The sequence below is a fragment of the Engraulis encrasicolus genome, chromosome 23 (assembly GCF_034702125.1).
Source record: "Engraulis encrasicolus isolate BLACKSEA-1 chromosome 23, IST_EnEncr_1.0, whole genome shotgun sequence".
Taxonomy (NCBI): domain Eukaryota; kingdom Metazoa; phylum Chordata; class Actinopteri; order Clupeiformes; family Engraulidae; genus Engraulis; species Engraulis encrasicolus.
This window is the reverse complement of record NC_085879.1, coordinates 24,482,514-24,500,714: the sequence shown is the minus strand read 5'-3', so window position 1 is coordinate 24,500,714 and position 18,201 is coordinate 24,482,514. Positions and strand designations below refer to the sequence as shown.

The 18,201-nt window shown below is 45.2% G+C and overlaps 1 protein-coding gene across 2 annotated transcripts in view; it reads left to right on the top strand.

The window, feature by feature from the left end:
- The window catches only part of ctnna1 (catenin (cadherin-associated protein), alpha 1), a 214,479-nt gene that overhangs the window by 80,140 nt on the left and 116,138 nt on the right, over positions 1 to 18,201 (top strand). The gene's annotated exons all lie outside the window — the stretch shown is intronic.

The window sequence follows — 18,201 nt, the reverse complement described above, 5'->3', positions numbered from 1 at the left end:
GCAAATCACAGTTTTGTGATTGGTACATATATCTGACCTTGGCCATCAGTGAAATGGCTGTGTGTCCACGAGCCTGGTATTAAATGAGTTGGGGGAGCAAAGATGCCATTTAATACCGCCATACCGTAATTCGGTTAAGCAAATGTAGATGATGAGGAGAGAGGAGATTGGAGGGAGAGGAGGGAAGGGAGGGGGGCTACAAAGGAGGCCATACTGTAGACATGCCTAAAATAATACTCAATGTGTCCTTCTTTGAAGGGCATTTGTATGATTAGGAGTGGTTTCACTGGTGGGGTTTAGAGTTCTTAATGTTCCTAGCACGTACCGAACATGAAATGAATCTGTGCCTGCATTGTGCCTTTCGACATTTCCTCATTGAAATGTCTCGAGTCAATTGGATGCAGGGATGACAATGAAATATTGAATTTTGCACTCAAAACCGTTTGCGTGACATAGAGATGACTGCAGTGAGACGGACAGCTCAGGCATACGAAAGTTTAAAAAAAAGACATCCGCAATCATTCTCCCAAGGTGAATTGTTGATGCTGCCTTGTAGTTTCACAACAAAAGAAAAAAAAATCCCCTTTAAAGAGATGTTCAAAGGTTTAATCAGACAAGAGAGGGAGAAAAAAAGAGAAACCTGTGGTGGCCTATTTTTATTCATTTGTCTTATTCAGAGCTACTATCTGGAATTAAAATGTCTTGGGATTTTACAGCATACCTTGACTTGAAACGTTTTGTAATTGCATTTAATAAATATCATGGGAAAGGAAATTAATGGATTCATTCCAAATAAACGAGGTCAGCCTAAAATGAATTCCTTGAACCTTGTAAATCAGACATTTGTTTTAAAGTTTTAGATGAAAAGGTTGCAGTCATTCGTTCTGTCTGATGTCTTTACCCTTGCGGATTCTTTTGTTTTTGAGTTGGAATCTGTTGGTGTGTGTGTGTGTCTGCAGTGTCTACAGTGCATACCGTAAGCAGCCTTTTGTTTAATATAAATCTCTTTAGTGTGTTTTGAACCATTGGTGCAACTGGCTGCTGCTTTATTTGGTTCTCAAGTCCTTTTGCCTCAAATCTCTGATCCATTGAATCAGTGGTTCCCAAACTTTTTCTGCTGCCCCCCACCCATTTCTTCTGATCGATCACTATTTTTGCATAAATATCATAATGTATTAACCATACAAATGAATAATACTGTTACGTACAAACCAATTAATGGGAGTATGTTTCTCTTTGTTTTTGTCTTTTTTTTTGGTTTGACTGAGGAGTTTTCCCTTTTTTGTGGGGGTATGACTTAACAGGTGTCAAGTTTTGACCCACCACCACCACAGCAAAACCCCCTATGGAATCGTTTGTGAAGTCAGATCAATAGCTTACTGGGGCATCAAATGCTACTGTGGTTACTTACATCGATTCATCTTTTATCTGTCCGAGCTATCACAATCGCAGCACAGATGCCATTGATTGGGGCTTCGTGTTCATCATCAAAGCCGTACTGATATACCAATTCTTGGCCCTTTAGTTGTAGGTGTTGTGTTTATTTTCTCTCTTGCCTGAAAACTGTACAACTGAGGGTCAGAAATTTCTAGCATGCATAGTGGCCGCTAAATCATGCTGTCCGATCTATATGATGTTATTCGCTCCTCTATGCTCCAAGAAACTCTCTTGGCTTGAGTGTTGAGAGGTTGTTTAAGTAGGAGGCGAGTGTGACTTTGCCGAGTCTCTCTCTCTCTCTGTCTGTCTCTCTGTCTGTCTCTCTCTCTCTCTCTCTCTCTCTCTCTCTCTCTCTCTCTCTCTCTCTCTCTCTCTCTCATATTCTCATTTTCTGTGTCGGACATCAAATTGTTTGGAAATATTTTTTATTTTGGAGGGGTTGAGAGAGGGGGAAAAAAAACCCTCCAGAAATATTCTTGCGTCCTTTGCCTTCCTTCTGTGATTTACTGTCAGAAAGTGGAAGTGAGGCAATTATTAGCCAGGCTTGTTCCTTGTTCAGAGGGTTATTGTCACACTGGGTGTTTTTAACAGGGGAGTTTTCTTGTGTACCGGTAGGTCTGTGTACAGGCAGCCAGGCACCATTGGCAATGCACAGCCATTAACCCGGTGACGAGAGCATGTTGTGTATCGGCTTAGCACAGGCTCAATCGCAGCCCCCCTAACCCCCATTTAAATAAAGGACTTATTTCCAGCTTGTTTTATTAGACATGTAATAGTGTTGACTTCATGGGATTGTTTTTTGCGAATGGCATATTAAAATTTAATAGCCTGTATTATTCTTATGACCCCATGGGTTTACCTTGAAACATGCCAGAACAGTTTTTCAAGGTCCAGTTTTACAAATCAAATGCTGGTTCAACTGGAGGTCTGTTTGCCCAACCAAGGCTGAGCGTTGTGAGGACACGAGACTTATTTGCGTGCCAGTGTCATGTGAACTAGGATTGTAAATCACAGCCTCCATGTCGATACGATTCAATATCGATATCTTATTCTTATACTTAAGAATGCCCCACGATACGATGTGATTCGATTCAATCGTCAGATTATATTACAATATATTCATACATCTCAATTATTATTTACACCCCTAGTTTAAATGGAGGTCTGTTTGCCCAACCAAGGCTGAGCATTGTGAGGACACGAGAGTTATTTGCGTGCTGTGCCAGTGTCATGTGAACTCTATAGACTCTAGAGTGCTTTACTCTTGCATGATTGCTGCCCATCCCCTCCCTCCCTGCCCCCATCTGTTTGCCGACCATGGTGTTGGTGTCCGTCCTCCACTATTTCATACTTGTCTTGTTCGGTTCATCATCAGCGTGTGTATCTGTGCATATGTGTGTGTTTTGAGAAGTGAAAAAATAACAATAGCATGGTAGGGTAGGTCAGATAGGTTTTGACTTAATTGGGCAGAAAGAAGCTGCTAAAGTGTATGTCAAAGAGCCTTGAATCACTTGGTTCATGTATGTAATCTGTGATGTGGAAGTCCGTATTTTTTTTTCCCCCTCCTCTTACACTGCCTTGGCACAGAATCTAATTCTGTCCCACTGTGTAAAAAATACTTCCTGCTGTCGTTTGACAGAAATAAGTTCTTTTTTCTTTTCTTGGAACCTGGCCGAACATTTCTGATGGCTACATAGAGGGGATGGACGAGAGAGAGAGAGAGAGAGAGAGACTGAGAGAGGGAGAGAGACTGGCGGCGAATAATAACCATCAGAGGAATTCGGCAGGGCTTCAGGTCAGGGATGTGGGGGTAATTTAAATTCCAATCACACTGGCAAAGTGGCGCTGTGCGAGAGCAAGGGCCCCCACTACTGATTGAGCCATCTGCAGTAATATCACACCACAAGTCTGGGCTGCTTCGAACGATGGCCAGAGTTTAAGCCAAGGGTTGAATCGTGTGTGTGTGGGTGGGGGTGAGGGGCGATTGTTTAAAAAAAAAAAAAAAAAATTGTGGGGTTCGTCGTCATGGCCTATTACGCTAGTTTGACTTTTAAGTTGGGCTTTGTTTCATTCAAGGTAACCATGGGTCAGAGTCCTGGCCTGTTCCAATTAATTTACCAGGACATTCATTCATTCATTATTTTTAGCACCTTTAATAAATCAAAAGGGCATTCTCTTGACCTCCCCTGGTGAGACTATTTATTGCGTTTTTGGTGAATGATTTCTGGGTTGGGGGGAGTGAGGATCCCGCTGGCAGATTGTAGCATCAGCATTCATGCAGCAGACGTTTGGCCGCTAGATTGTTGCTGCCTCGACGTCCGCTGGGTTGCTCAAATGAAGACGGATATCAGGCCAGTGTTTATTAGCCACTCAGACCCACTGTAGCCCCAGGATGCAGAGTTGACGCCATGCCGGGATTGCTTTGACAAGGCCGACAAGCGCTGCCAGGTCTAGGCAGTAGGCATGTACTATGGGCTCTCTACTGTCAGTATGGACAGAGCCAGTGCTAACCAGATGATTAACTACTGTTACCCCAGTAACACGCATGGTTTTCTTGGGGGCATTTGTTGGTTAAGGAGGCGAAGGATGTTGCTTTGTTACTGAGCAATGGATCACTGTGAAATCGTTCTCATACATTTCCTACATAAATATTTTTGGGGCATTTTAACCCTAAAACAAGAAAGTGTAAGGGAAGAGACAGGAAATTATTAGGGATGGAGTAATTGAGATGGGGATGGATTACGATTCAAACTCGAACTTAGCCCACTGAGCAACGGCTCCCCTAAATTCTAAATTGCATAGCTGTAGGTCGAATAATTCAAAGCATTGTAAATATCCTGTGGTTAGGAAGTGTTTTAAGCTTTGCAGCTTGTATGATTATTATTATTTTTTTTAATTATACATTTGTTGAAACCAAAATTAGTTATTGTGAGGCATTGATAAGGGCTTTAGTAAACTACTATGGCTGCTGCCTTAACCCCTTAACTACAGTGAATAGCGAACAGCGTTGTGTTGGGCTTGTGTGATCTTGAAGTGGCATCCATATACAAAGCTGCAGCCTTGAGCTGTGGCAGTTACTGTAGACCAGCTTCGCCCCCTTTGAGAACCGCCATCAAGGACAGAGCTCTGAGGACAAGCATACTTGGAAGCACAGTGTTCGTGAAAATTGCCGTAAGACATGTGCCGTAAGACACATTTTGTACAATTAATGGTTCAAAATTTCTCTAGTTTGGTAAGCGGAGCTTTTACTGCTGCAATTCCCTTTGACCATTGTACCCAGACAAGATTAGATTGCTATATAAAATGGCAGGGAAGAGGTTAAAATGAGTCCATTGTTTTGATGAATGAGTCGGCAGGGATCATTCTAAACCAGATAATGTTCAGCCAGTGCTGAATAGAAATCAGTGGATATTAGTTGCTTAGCCAACAAACTTATTACATGCTGCTCTTGGTTTATTTAAAGGTGATGTCTTCTAAGGGTAGGCCGAATTTGCGAATAATAAAACCATCAAGAAGATTGCATCAACAGAAAGCAATGATGTTGCCCTTCAGGGTGCTTTTCCATCCAGCCTGCTGTTGATTAAGTTAGCCTACTTAGTAGCAGCAATAATGTTGCATCGCAGTAGCAACAGCACAACACAATGAATAATCTGCCACAAAGTCTTTGTAAGTAATCTCTTTAACCCAGATGTTCGCATAAAGGTTTTTCTCCTTACTTTTGTAGATGGCAAGGCTCTCTTGAGGATAGCTGTTCATCCTTAAGACAAAGAAAAGACACTCAGCCATGGATCGATGTCAAGCCACAAGTCTAGATCATGTTTAAAATGTTGCGATGCAAGAGCCTAAGCCAGAAATATGCATAATTTTGTCTTTATACTGGTTCTCTGTTGCTTTGCTTGCCATGCTTTGTAAATAGCCTGGCGGAATGCCTTCTCTTGTTGACATTTCAGCTATCTGTGGCGGCTGACTGACTTTCCCAATGGAATTCCTCCCAAGTTGATCCCGACAACAAGTGTTGATTACGGCAGTGAAACCAGTTACTTAAACTCTGAATAGGGTTCAACTCAGATGGTTACGGGCTGTAAAGCATGTGCTATTAGTACATATAATATTATTATTAGTAGTATGCTTGCCATGCGGCATGCTGTCTTTTGGGCAATGTGTGGCGGCGTTTATGTGTGCTGCGTATGCAAGAAGGGCAACAAATACATGAGGGGCAACATATGCATGACGGGCAGCGGATGCATGAGGGGCAAGCATACTCCAGCATTTTCTGTGAGGAAATGCAATCTAGTTGTTACAATTAGGTCCTCTAGACTTTTTGTAAGTATCATTTAGTAATAATATGTGTGGTTCACTAGCAATAATGGCCCCAGACTTCTGAAAGGCCCCACTACACAGGTATCCATGGTAAAAAAGTGTCATGTTCTTGCTCTCCCGATGGTTGTGGCATATCGTTCGCGCCTCTAGCCGCCCTCCCACTGCCACCAGTTTCAGCGCTCAACAGGAGCTCTGCGCTCTCACTCCCTCCCTCCCTCCCACGCCTCACTTAAGGTTAACTTCTAGTAATGGCCTAGCCTTCTGAAAAGCTCCACATGTATCCATAATCCCAAGCTTCTCATTCATTCCCAATGTCTGTGCCATCTGATTGGCACCTCTATCAGGAATTCCTCCAAACAACTGTTGATTAGGTGGAACGAAAATCAGTCTACTGATGTGAAAAGAGCCATTTTACACCAGGCAATTACGATCTCATTACCATGTGAAGTGAAAGTGAAAGCCCAACTACCCATTTAGTAGTGATTTGTATGGTTTTCATTTCACTGCAAGCTAGCCTACAAGTTTAGCGTTGTATCTGACAAATAAATAACTCATACGCTTACTCTTGCTAGCAAAAATGGCCTTAGCCCTCTGAAAGGCCCCACTACACATTAGTCCTCTAGACTTTTTCTTAGTATCAATTAGTAATAATATGTGTGGTTTAGCCTTCTGAAAGGCCCCACTACACAGGTATCCGTGGTAAAAAAGTGTCATGTTCTTGCTCTCCCGATGGTTGTGGCATATCGTTCGCGCCTCTAGCCGCCCTCCCACTGCCACCAGTTTCAGCGCTCAACAGGATCGCTGCACTCTCACTCCCTCCCTCCCACGTCTCACTCTGCTCCGTCGTGTCTCCGAACAGAAAAAGGTGCATTACTGGGAAAAGGTCACGGGCATATACATTATGTTACCGGCTCTGAAAACTCTTTTAGTGACACATTGCTTTTGAAATAGTCATGCTCATAAGTGTGGCGTCTACTCTCTCTGTGTTCCTGTTCAGTGTGTGTTCATTTATTATTGATCGCCACCTGCTGTGTTTCCAAAGAGAGAGGTCAGTACAGGACCGTGGCAGAAACAGAAGGAAATGTGGTGGAGGGGGAAACACACACACACACACACACACGCACGCACACGCACACACACGCACACACACACACACACCTACACACACACACCTACACACACACACCTACACACACACACCTACACACACACACACCTACACACACACACCTACACACACACACCTACACACACAGACACACACACAGACACACACACAGACACACACACAGACACACACACACACACACACACACACACACACCTACAGTCGCACGCACACATGCGCACACGCGCGCGCACACACACATGCACATCTACACACTCACCTGCGCGCAAACACACACATGCACATCTACACACTCACCTACACACACACACACACACACACACACACACACACACACACACACACACACACACACACACACACACACACACACACACACACACACACACACACACACACACACACACATAATACACAGCCCTACAGTCTCACACACATGCACATCTACACACTCACCTACACGCACACACACACCTACACACACAAACAGCACTATACACACACACAAACAGCACTATACACACAAAACATTTCTTGGCTACAGAGGCTGAATGTTTTGAGTGGCCTTGATTTCTTTCTTTTTTTCTCCTTCCCGATCCACGTAAGTGCTTATTTGCTAAATTCACAAGCTGAGTCAAGACTTGCGTGCCGCGCACCGCACTACCCTCAACGGCAGTGGTAATAATGTTATAATTCGATAACGAATGGCTTTCCAGGTGGCCAAGTGTAAAAAGTAATCATGGTATAGAAAAACAGCAATGACTGGCCATGAGGGGGGACAGCGCGCACACACACACACACACACACACACACACACACACACACACACACACACACACACACACACACACACACACACACACACACACACACACACACACACACACACACACACACACACACACACACACACACCTACACACCTACACACCTACACACACACACACACACCCTGCACCAAGGGACACCTGAGAGTCCCTCCGCATAGGCTAATTGATCCTAGTGGTCAAACCTGATGATGCCTGTGGTGTGGTGTGGTATGGAGGTGGGTGTGTGGTTTGCTTTTTGGATTCACCAGCAACAACCTCCCGGTGTGGTGTGGTGTGGTGTGGAATCACACTTCAAATGCGTCAGGCAGTAAATACATTAGGGAGGTATTTTGCTGATGAGAGTCTAGATCAATACGTCCTTCCTAGTAAGCATTTTCTAGATTTATTGGAACCCTCATAATGAGTACCTGAGGCGCGTGCACACACACACACGCACACACCAACACTCACACCGACATCGACACACACACACATACACACACACACACACACACACACACACACACACACACACACACACACACACACACACACACACACACACAGGACGCACACACACACACACACACACACACACACACACACACACACACACACACACACAGGACGCACACTCTGACACACACACACACCGCCTCAAAGTCCTTGAACCCACTCTGGCAGCCGAGGCTACTGCTGCTCCTGCTCTTGGACACTCTGCCTGGGATCTCTCTCCCCATCTCCCTCTCCACCTACTCTTCATCTCTTCTTCACTCTCCTCCTTCGCCCCCCCTATCCACACCCCTCTCTATTCCCAGCCTTTCCTCCTCCATTCATCCACCCCCACACACACACACCGTTGTTTTTCTCCTCCATCTCCCCTTTTATACTCTGCTCCCCTCTTTCCTCCCCTCCATCGTCCCATCTCTCTACTCTTATCTCTTCCTTCCTCTTCTCCATTTCCTCCCCCACTCTCATCCCCTTCTCTCCTCTCCTCCATCGCCCTCCTCTCTTCTCATCACTTCTCATCACTTCTCACCCCTTCTATCCTCCTTCTCTACCCTCATCCCTCCCTTCCTTTCCTCCATCACCTGGACCTCTCTCACTCATTGCTTGCCTTCTTTCCTCTCTTATTTTGCATATCCCCTCACCTCTTCCTCCTCTCTGTACTCTCATCCCTTCTTCTCTTCTATCTCCCCAACCTCCATCTCTGACCTCATCCCTACCCCTTCTCCCTCTGTCCCTCTTTTCTTTCTTCTCCAATTTTGTGCACCCCCCCCCCCCCCCCCCCTCCTCCTTTCTGTACCCTCATCGCAACCTCCCTCTCTACACTCACCCCCCTTTCCCTCTCTTCCCTCCTTCCCTGCCTCCTCTCCTCTCCTCTCCTCTCCTCTCCTCTCCTCGTGGCTGGTTTATAGCCCGATTGTCGGGCTGCTTGCCCCCATCCTGGCACAGTAGGCGAGGTGGTGCAGATGGACACTGCTCACTCAGGTGCTCGAGCTGAGCAGAGTGTGCCTGCCTGCCGGGCGGCCGCCCCCAGCTGACCGCAGGAGGCCCCCGCTTTCAGATTTATGCTCCCGCCCCGTTCCCGGCCCCCTTATTACCCGCGCGGTCAAGATCTCCTTGTAAATTGTTCCTGCGATAAATCTGATTGCTTTCGTGAAATGCCTGTTTGAAGGTCCTCGTTCTCTCCCTCTGCTCTCTCCTCTCTCCCCTCTCCTCTCTCTCCTCTCTCCCCTCTCCTCTCTCTCTCTCCTCTCTCCCCTCTCCCCTCTCCCCTCTCTCCCTCTCTCTCCTCTCTCCCCTCTCCTCTCTCTCCTCTCTCCCCTCTCCCCTCTCTCCCTTCTCCACTCCCCCTTTCTCCCTTCTCCACTCCCCCTTTCTTAATTGTACTCTCTGAACATGAAGCGTTCAGCATTTCATTCAGGGTTGAAGGTGTGGCATTGCAGCTGTATTTTTTTTCTTTCTCCTCTCTCTTCCCCACTCCCTCTTTTCTCTGTTTCTTTTTTTATCCACCCCCTCCAGAAATTATTATTAATAAGCCAAGCTGGTGTTTTAGAAGGTCTTCAGCAAGGCACGCAAACGTGACGCAATTATGGATGGTGTAATAATTCCGCTGGGCGGGCGGGCGCCCCGCCGTGGACCTTTTTTGATATGTTGCGGTGGTGCTTAGATAAGAGGGGGTGTGGGATATGGGGGGTGGGGGGGTGATGCGGGCAGGCGGACGGAGAGCAATGGCGAGTCAGGGTTAGTCAGGGGCACTCACAGTTTGCTTGACGTGAGTGTGCCCTGGTGGTGTGTGTCTTGAGAATAACCAGCCAATTAGGTATTGATATAACCGGCCGTGGCTTTGGACTGGAGGAGAGTGTCTGCTCCAAGTCCTCGCAGATTTACAAATCACAGGAAAGGTAACTGGAGTTGACAGCCACCTGTGCGTGGTTCGTGCGTGCGCTGTCTGGCCTGTGATCTGGAAGAACATGGTTAGGTGGGTGGGTGTGTGTTTTTTCTCTCCCCTTGCTACTCGGTGCAGCTGGGCTGACGTGTTGAGAGCATTTTTCGCCCTTGCATGGATTAAATTAACTCAGAGTGTCTTTGGGGAAAAATTGTGATAACTGGTATTGATCCAGTGTGCTCAGATGCAATGACTGGAAGGAATCGGTCAATACGCTGGAATAATGGGACGCGTATTTAGGGATGGCTGTGCGAAAATGAAGGTTATTGAACAGAAACCCAAAAGAGTTAATAACCATGGAATCGGCTCGGTTTCCTAGGCAACCGTTCATGAGTGAAATAAATGGCACATTTTGTCATGTCATAGTATTTAAATAATTTAAAAAATGTCTAAAAACTGAGTGGTTCTTTGTGTCCTTCCCCTCCACCTCTGTGGTCTTGTCTGTTGTATTACTCAGAGAGAGCGACTTTTTGTCCTGAGGAGTAACAATTTATTTAGCATATAAAACACTGGTTCCTGCTTTCAATGTTGCAAAACTATTGCGTGATTGTGTCACAGATTATTGTGTAAATGAGATGATAAAAAAGATGAGTCCCTATTTTTTATTATCGGAACGCTCTTTTTTTTCATTTCCATGCCGGCCCCAGTAGGGGAAAGTAAAATCCAAGTAGCACCCCTATGAATTAATATATATTCATGGATACTTAGCCACTGGTGAATGATACAACGTTTATTAATGGTGTTATATTCTCTTGCAGAAAAGAGTAAGGGATGTTATGATGAAATTTTAATAGCATCATGGTTTAGACATACTCGTATTTGGTGTTGTATTATGCAAGGATTTATGCAGTTCAGGCTATGCGGTGCAGGGCTGCCAGTAAAATATTGACTTGATTTTGTGCTACATGAACCGTATTTACATTTTTCTCTCCACTCCATTATTTTTTTTCCCTGTCTAATTTGCTAAAGGGGTTGTATGAGTTCAGTTATATTTTTAGGCTCGTGTGTAATTTGTGGTAAACAACCTCTTTGATTGGGTCTAACATTTTTTTTTTTTTTTTTTTGGTAGACATTATTGAGACTGTGCTGTGAAGGACTCGAACGCATTGCAAGTTGTTGCCAAAAGCTGCAGTGCAACTCTAGCCATCATGTCTCTTTTGGTGACTACTTTGATCAGAGATATTGAGTCCAACCTCCATCTCCCATGCAACACACAGGCACACACATGTATACATGCACACACAGAGTATGCAGTGTACACACACACACACACACACACACACACACACACACACACACACACACACACACACACACACACACACACACACACACACACACACACACACACACACACACACACACACACACACACACACACCCCATGCAGTCACTGTGATCCCCTTCATCCCTGCTTTCCTTGTGAAAGCTCCGAGACGGTCTTGTGTACACACTTTGCCGAGAGGCTGCAAGAGAAGGATGCATCTCTTTTCACTCGGTTTTCCTCAACCCAAAGCCTCCTGACCGCCAAGCAGACTCTCGTCTTTTGGGGTAAACAAAAGGCTGAGGATTAATATCTCAGACCAGGATGACTAGGCACAAATAAAACGAACAACAAAAAGACTATTACTTTCGTCCTGCAGAATGTGTTCCTGATGGAAGACCACTTAAAAAACCCAGAGAGTAGGTGAGGGCACTACAAATTTAATTGGATGGTGACCAATTTAGATGTTCTGAAAACTGTGAAAATGTCTCTCTCCCCCCACTCATTTTCTGTCTCTCCTCCACCATCTTGTCAGAAATAAAGGCCAATAAGCCCTAGAAAAGGTTATAGTTTCATTACATCACATTACATTTAGCGGATGCTTTTGACCAAAGCGACTTAGAAAAGCGTCAGAAGATCTAAACTGATCACCATCGGAGTACATTTGTAGTCCTCACCACCACCATATTCCAAGTTGTACAAGCAGTCTAGAGAACTGATATGCTTGACACTATGAAAACTGCACTTTTTTTTTTGTTCACTATTGCAGAAAACCATTGACTTCCCAGAAGTTTCAATTGAGATGGTCTATATACAATAATACCACTTGCAGTTGACATGCCCGGTTACAAGACCATTGTTCTCCTGGACTGAATTTAAGTTTCGTTGTGCTACATAAGCTGAGGTGTTCTCTGACCAAATCTGACGATTTATAGCAAGGACAAGTAAAGGCAAATTTGCAAATTGCTGCTTTAGAATTTTGTAAAAATTCCATTGTGATAAAGAGCCTACTGTCACTTTGTCCAGAACCATTAACTGTCGTTTGGCAAGGAATGCTCAAAATTATGGCAACCTAACACTTTTGACACATAGATTCATGATTTGAAGTAATTGCGTAATTCCCCAGATCCTGAATGTGAAAGAGCAGTACTTTTAGGCGAGCCTCTTGTTAAATATTTAAGAGCCCAGTTGAAATTTCTGGAAGAAGCAAGTGCATGCCTGCGGCCACTGTAACCATGTGCGTCTATACTTTTACCAGATGACAAAGTTACTTTTAAAATGCATAATTTCTCTCTCTCTCTCTCTCTCTCTCTCTCTCTCTCTCTCTCTCTCTCTCTCTCTCTCTCTCTCTCTCTCTCTCTCTCTCTCTCTCCTCTCTCCTCTCTCTCTCTCTCTCTCTCTCTCTCTCTCTCTCTCTTTCTCTCTCTCTCTCTCTCTCTCTCTCTTCCCCCCCTCACAGTTTTTCATCTTTCATAGTTTGGCCTCCACTCAATCACTGTCCTCTCCCAACATTTTCTTTCTGCATACTTTTTCTTGTCTTATCATGTCTGTCCCTCTCTCTCCCCCCCCCCCCCCCTTTCCCCTTCTCTCTCTCTCTCTCTCTCTCTCTCTCTCTCTCTCTCTCTCTCTCTCTCTCTCTCTCTCTCTCTCTCTCTCTCTCCCCTCTTTCATTTCTTTCCTTTCATTCACCCTCACTCGCTCAAATCCCTCCATCTCATGAGAAATCCCCATAGGCAGGGCAGCTGTTACTCGGTCCTGCTGAAGAGCGCTGACAGACAGCATCGAGAGCCAGTCATCGCTTCACATCTCTTCACGTCTCATGGCTGCCCATGGTGATGGGTTTAAAAAAATATAATAAATATATTTATATATATAAAGCTTCTCCTTAGCAATGCAGACGGACTAGCAGCTTGTCATCTGCTCTGTGTGAACTACTGTGCCACATATTGATGGCCCTGGAAATGATTGATATTGATGACCACGAGTTTTGAAAGCACAGTCCACACTTGACAGGGGCTGCACAGTGGGGTCTGAGAACGTGTAGGGCCTGTGTCCATCTTTACATGTTATTTGTTCCTCTCTTTCCCCCCCCTTATTTTTCTTCCAAATTCTGTCTGAAAAGTTGAAATAGGTTGGCTGGCTGGTAAGAGTTGGTCATGAGTATGGGCGACTGAGAGTTCACTGTGGCATTATTATTCAGCAGCTGCACCTTAAAGGAACAGTCCACCTCATTTCAAGAATTGCTCATATATAGTCCAAGTAAAATATGATGATGCAAAGGATTTTTTGTCTATTTGCATTGCTTAGTTAACAGTATAGCCAAATTAAGCGTAGCAATGCAAGTCTATGGGAGCAAACAAAACATCATCAAATGTGCATATAAACTACTTTAAAATGAATGGAAATTTCACCAGAGTGCAAAACAGCCATTTAATCCCGTCCGGTGATCACTTGTGGCTTGATGCTAATGCTCCCATTTACTTCCAGTGATTAAGCTATGCTAATAATTCTGATACAAATAAATCTTAAGCACTGAGAAGAAAATATGCTCATTCATGAATAATGCATGGAAATACTGCAAATATGTGAAAATAAAAATAGGGTGGACTGTTCCTTCAAGACTTTATGCTGTCATTCGTTTTCACTTGGTTCCACAGCCTTCTGGGTAGGCCAGGGGAAAAGAGGCCGTTGAAAAAGCGAGAGGTACATAGGCAAACTTGAGAGAGAAATCCATCTTGGGTTTCAATAACTGTAAACTGTAGTGCACTTCATATTCTATCACCCCTGCTGGTGTGAATGAGCTTGCTGCTCTGTGCAGTGTGTCTCTTAACTTCAGAAAATGTCCAACAGCAGCCATGCTTTGGTACGTTTAAGGGGCTTTTAGGGATGGGGGCCTTTGAAAATATGAGACCATAAAGCTTGTCGTGCGCATCCTTTGTCAGGAACAGGCTGCACAGTACTAGGAAAAAGGCCATCCAGCAAAGGGGAAGGCACAGGGTATGGGAGGAGGAAAGTGGGTGGGGGGTGGGGGTGGTGGTGGAGGGGGGCGGTGTGGTGTGGTGTGGTGGGGGTCGTTGACTTGGCACATGTAGCCCTCTGGCCAAATGCTGAGGTAATTCTTCCCGTTCCTATTTTGTTGCAATCATGAGCCACTGGTCTAGATAATCATTTCCAACCCATGTCAATCACAGTGTGTTTATCAGAGTTCCAGAAGCATGATTTGAGCACTGCCCTGCCCAGGGCTAGAGAGGAGACTCTCAGAGATGTCCCAGCATTTGATAGGGAGTTATTCAGGCGTCCCCTAATCTTGGTTTAGTAGGGCAAAAAAAAGCGCCAAGGTTGGAATGATACCAAAACCCATTTTCTTTTTCTTTTTCTTTTTTTCTTCCTTACTGCCTCCACATATTCATTTCATAAAATCTTGTCTCACCAGTATTAAGCTGGACAGGGTGATGGAAAAGGTCTCACTTTGTTGTAGATCTTGATCTTTAAATCCTCTCTGACATTGTGTGTGCTTTTTCTATTTGCATCGTTTTTGTATCATCAGAAGGCTTTAAAATCTAAGGCGTTGAGGTCAGCTCAGTTTGTAAAGGAGATTTTGAAATCTAAAGACGTCCTATACATGAAAGAGTTAAGTTAAATAACACTTTTTTTTCCTCCCTTTTCTGATTTGAAACCTTTTGCAAAACCAGATCCCCGAAAGCAGGAATAAATCTTAACATTTTTATTTAAAAATATATGTCTTGAGGAAAAAAAAGATTTTTTTTATCAGTTGGCCACATCTTTATCCACTATACAGATATGAAATTGTACATAATACAATACAAAAGGAAAAGGGGTGAGTAGCATTCAGTTTGCACAAAGAGGTTTTGGGGAAGGGGCTGTGTTTTTAGGTCTAGGCAGAGTGAGGAGCAGGTTTTCAGCATATGACAAAAAAAATAAAAACAAAAAAAAATAAAAATAGGAGAACATTTTACAAGAGCAGAAGTGCAAATGGATGCATGTCTCTACAAATTTGTGTTTTCAATCACTTTACAAGCTGATTGTTCAACAGTGAGATGTCCACAATTGCCAAGAGAGCGCTCTCTTTGCTGAAAAAATATAGTTGTTCTCACCCCATCAGGCTCCGCTCTAATCTATCATACCAGAAAACGAGGCCTTCCCATTTTTTAAATTGCTGGATGGTGATATAACAAATAGTGGATAAACAGCTCCCAGTCCTTCTTGGATCATGCAAGACAATTTTGGAGGGGTACAGATCACTTTTTGGATCAAAAAGGAAAACGAAACCAACCCAAAACAGAAAATTAAAATCATGGCGCTGTAAACATGAGCAAGGTCTTTATCTTTTCCAAACACCACACTGACAGTGAAATTGCCCATTATTCTGTGTAAAAGGATCCCTAAGAATCTTCTTTTTTTCCTTTGCCAAAACTCTCTTGCTGTTAGAGATGTTCAGCTCTGGCTGGCCGCCTACGAGATTTGTCTTGTACAATGTTGATGCATTGTTTAATTCGATTCCCATTGTCGAATCGGAGCACAGCCCATTTTGTTTGCTCGGCTCGGCTCGTCTGCTGAAAAGTGTCTGGCTGGCCGCAAAGGCCTATGAGATGGAGAGAGAGACGGAGGGAGGGGGGGAGGTTGGGGGAGAGGGCTCGGATGTTGACTGTGTGTCTTGGGTGTTTTGGATAGAGAACACACACACACACACACACACACACACACACACACACACACACACACACACACACACACACACACACACACACACACACACACACACACACACACACACACACACACTGCCATTCCTCTGCACAGATGGCTCTTTACAGCACCCCCTAGGGGCTACCATGCCTCGCTTAAATCCCAGCCACTCTGCTTGCACTGCCAAACAGTCTCTCTAGCCAACAACGATCTGCTCTCTGCTCCTATTTTGTAGTAAGGCTTTACCAGGGAAAAAAAACCAAACAGACACGTTCAGTACTGCAGGTTCACCAAAAATAGCCTGTAAATGCATGTGTATCTATATCTTCATACTGTATCCTCTGTGTCGTGTCAGCTGTCTTGTTTTTGTTTTTCATAGTTTTTTTAAAACCCTTTCAATTCATCTGCTCAAAAAAACTGTTACATTTTTTCTGGTTGGCAAGGATGTCAAGAAATGGTGCTTCCTGCCATGCAGGCAAGGTGAAAAATCGGTCACAGCACCCCCACCCACCAATCATCCTGGCCTGGTGATTTTGTCATTCATGGCTATTAGTTATGCTGTCCTGTCCTGTCCTATCCTGTCCTGTCCCGTCCCGTCCCGTCCCGTCCTGTCCCGTGTGTTATGCCTAGCCCAGTGGCCCACCATTACCTGGATTTAGGGGATGCTTATTGGCCGAGATGAGACATTACCCTCTGCTTAGCCTCAGGCTCTGTAGCCACGGTGGCCATCCACACACTCCTCACTCTCCCCTGCAAGTCCCCCTTCCATCCTTGTCCCACTCCGACCCCCCCACCCCATCTCGGCATCTCGGCATCTCGGCCCTTCTCTTCCTCCTCCTCCTTCATCTCTTCTTCCCTCCATCTCTCCTTCCTCCTTGTCTTTCCTTCATCTCTTCTTGCTCCCATCTCTTCTTCCCTCTGTCTCTCCACCCTCCTCCTCCTCCTCCTCCTCCTCCTCCTGCTCCTTCGCTTCTCTCCATCTATCCCTCCTCCTCCAAGTCCTCACTTCATCTCTTCTTCTCTTAGTCTCTCCCTCCCTCCTCCTCCTCCTTCTTCTTTTCTTCTCTCCATCTCTCCCTCCTCCTCCTCCTCCTCCTCCTCCTCCTTCTTCTTTTCTTCTCTCCATCTCTCCCTCCTCCTCCTCTTTCCTTCATCTCCTCTTTCCTTCATCTCTTCTTACTCCAGTCTCTTCTTCCCTCTGTCTCTCCCTCCATCTCCTCCTCCTCATTCATCTCTTCTTCTCTCTGTCTCTCCCTTCCTCTGTCTCTTCTTCCTCTTCATTACTTCATCTCTTCTCCCTTCCATCTCTCATTCCCTCTGTCTCCTCCTCCTCTTTCCTTCATCTCTTCTTCCCTCCGTCTCTCCCTCCTCCTCCTCCTCCTCCTCCTCCTTCTCAGCCACCTTCCTCCAAATAGCACAAAGAGCTGCAGTGGCAGTGCTGCCGCTTCTTAGGAGGATACTAATGCACATCCTCTCACTGCTGCATACAAATGTTCCACTGACCCAAGCTGTCTCTCTCCCTCTCTCTCTCTCTCTCTCCCTCTCTCTCTCTCTCTCTCTCTCTCTCTCTCTCTCTCTCTCTCTCTCCCCTTTATTCCTGTCCGTCTCTTTCCTTCACTCTCTCCCTCCTTCACTCTCTCTCTCCTTCACTCTCACGTTCTCCCCCTTACTCCCTTTTTTCCCTCTCTCCCGGTCTCTCTGCGGCTTTTTCCTTCCACATGCATGTTCTGTCTGTCTGACTGGACTGTCTCACTCTGTCTCCCTTTTCTGTGTCTTCCTGGCATGAGCTAGCGGGGGGAATGGTGCTCCCAATCTCCTGAGAGGCCCAGCTGACATGGAGCACAGGCCTCCTCTACCCCATCCATGTTCCATCTCCTTCACTGTCTAGCATTCACTACTCGTGTAACTAACACCCACCACCACCACCTTACTGCGTCTTGCCTCTGTACCTTCACCTTGTTCTATCTCCTTCACTGTCTGACATTCGCTCCTTGGGTGTAGCCAATACCCCCCAATCCCCCCCCCCCCTCTCTTATTTTCTCAGTCTCTGAGCTGCTATCATGCTCTCTCGTCTAGTCTCGAA